Genomic DNA, 3054 nt, shown 5'->3' with positions numbered 1-3054 from the left:
TTGTTAATATTCTACATATACACTAAAAAATCAATGTTAATATTGCACCTATATGAATGAGAAATATAATGTTTCAATACATGATTTATTGATATTATAAAATATATGTATATTATATTTGCATTATACATAAACAAAGAAGCGACCCGTGCAAGTGCACGGGTACACTGCTAGTTTTCAATAAAATGTTATTGTCTCATAATTGAAAATGTTGTGACTGATATTTTTTCATTTTCGAAAATTTTGAAAATGTTGTGACTGACATTTTTTCATTTTCGAAAATTTTGAAAATGAAACTCATGTTTTCAGAAATATGAAATGAAAATAGCAATGCAAACATATTGTTTTCACTCTCCTTTTCCGATTTCATTTAAAATGAAAACAAAAAATGAACAAAGAAATACACCTAATTATTTAATGAAGATAAAACCAGAAAATTTTGTTTTTTACTTAGCCCCTTGAAAATGTAAAATTTGAAAAAGTTTGAAAAAAAAAAACTGAAACTTCAAAAGGAAGGAATGAAGGGACTGTTAAAACATGTATTTCCATACTCGAAAGGAAAGAACTCAAGATAGGAACAAGAAGAGCAAAAATTCAAGCTTCATAGAAAAAGAGAATTGACACTAGAGTATCGAAGAATACCTCATAATATTTTCATTATTGAATTGTGATTACAAAGGTGTAAGACTCACATTTTATAGTAAAATCACAAACACAACTCAGTAACTGAAGTAACTAACTACATAATCGGTTAACCATATTGTTAATCGATTATAAAAAACAGAAAACACATCTATTTGAACATGCCCCCGCAAGCTGGAATGTATCAAACATTCCAAGCTTGAAATGATTTTACTGAATTGATGATTATACTCTAAAACCTCCTCATGCTGGTGAGCGAATCTTGATCTCCCAGTCTTGAAATCTGAATGTGAAGCAACACTGGCGCTTAACCACCATAGGCAGAAGCAACTTCATCCAAAGCTTAACCATCTATTTTGCTATTTGACAGAAGCAAACCAATCATAACGGATGAAAGAGAGAAATGAGATGGACCTTAATCTTGATCCTTATATGTTGCTTCAATGAGAAAAAAATTACACACTATAATATTGTGTGTTTTAATGAGAGAGAGAGATGAAGAAACTAGAGTAATAAAGAAATGAGAAATAATTGGGGGTAATGGATGAAGAATAAGAAAAGAACGTAAAGATTCTCGCAATTTGAATAATATGGATTCTTGTTGCCATTGATGTAAGAGAACTTCTGAAGAAGATATCCAAATGAATGAAGGAGGACAACCATTTATTTATCCAACATATCTGCCATAAGATTGAGCATCACATCCACTTTTTGCACAAAGAAGTTCTCTGTATGTGTCAGAACTACATTCTAATGTGTGGAGTGAAAGATGTGGCAAATAAAATCTTGTAATCTTGTTTATTGTTAGTATTGCCCCTATTGGAAAGAAACCTCTATTTCCATAACTGATTCATTCTTCTCCAGAAACTCACATATTTTCTTCTTCAGAATTTCATCACATATCCAAAGAAATGGGAGAAAAGAACCAAAGCAAGAAGAATATGCAACACCAAAAAAAAACGCCATCACAAATGGGGTGGTGATCAACACAGTCTACGTTGAATCATTGAGAACACACTCAATCAAGAAAACTAATAACCCACTGCCTAGAACTAAAAGCAAGGCAAGTTCTCATTTCTACTTGGATTTCTTCAAACACTAAGAATGTCTCAAGAACCCAGTGGATGTATGAACGTGTGGAACCAAGGACTAATGTTGTTGGATCAAGATGTAGAGCATCACCAACTTCTTTGTATATCCTCATTAATATTGAATAGAGTCTCCAAGAAACCAAAATAAGCTGCTGCAACCTCTAGAATATCTACACAACATTTGATGGCTTTCGAAATAAGTGAATGCATGTCTTGTTTGTGTTGCTCTTAATCACACTTTTGCAGATGGAAAGATAGCAACAATAGAGTGATGAAGAGGAAAGACATAAGCGGAAGCTATCGAAACAATAATTATCGCTCTGATACCATGTTAAAATGGTAGTAGGCATGGATAAGAGAGATTCTCGATGAACAAGAAAGAATGAGAAATGTGTTATTGAATTGAATTAAAATTCCAAAGTTACATTGAATCATCTATATAAAAGGAAGAAAACACTAACTACCCTAACCAAATTAACTAACCGACTAACAAAAGCTCAACTATTTTAACATTCCCCCGCAAGCTGGAATGTATCAAGCATTCCAAGCTTGAAATAATTGTGTTGAATACGATGATATACTCTAATACCTCCTCTTACTGGTGAGCGAATCTTTATCTCCCAGTCTTGAAATCTGAACGTGAAGCAATACTGACGCTTAACCACCATTTGGCAGAAGCAATTTCATATGATGCTTAACCATCTATTTGACAGAAGCAAACCAATCATAACGGATGAAAGAGAGAAATGAGATGGACCTTAATCTTGATCCTTATATGTTGCTTCAATGAGGAAAAAATTACACACTATAATGTTGTGTGTTTAACGAGAGAGAAAGAGGGGTAAAGAAACTAGAGTAATAAAGAAATGAGAAATAATTGGGGGTAATTGAAAGAATGTGTAGATTCTTGTTGTCATTGATAAAAGATGAAAGAAGGTAATTGAAAGAAACAAATATTATTGTGAACATGCCATTGAAAATGCCCTCATCCAAACCTGAAAATGCTGCCTCAATTCCTTTTTTTTTTCTCTTCAATAAGGAGACAAGAAACTTGAGACTAAGTTGTACGTTCTGGAAGTTATGTTTCTCATCCACTGCACAACTTGTTTAAACCGAAGCCCAGAATTAACACCAGAGTATCGAAGAATACCTCATAATATTTTCATTATTGAATTGTGATTACAAAGGTATAAGACTCACATTTTATAGTGAAATCACAAATAAAACTCAGTAACTGAAGTAACTAACTACATAATTGGTTAACTATATTGTTAATCAATTATACAAAACAGAAAACACATCTATTTATTTTAACAGGGAC

Source organism: Lupinus angustifolius, unplaced genomic scaffold, assembly GCF_001865875.1.
Source record: "Lupinus angustifolius cultivar Tanjil unplaced genomic scaffold, LupAngTanjil_v1.0 Scaffold_17_127, whole genome shotgun sequence".
Classification (NCBI taxonomy): Eukaryota; Viridiplantae; Streptophyta; class Magnoliopsida; order Fabales; family Fabaceae; genus Lupinus; species Lupinus angustifolius.
Note: the sequence above shows the minus strand (reverse complement) of the source record.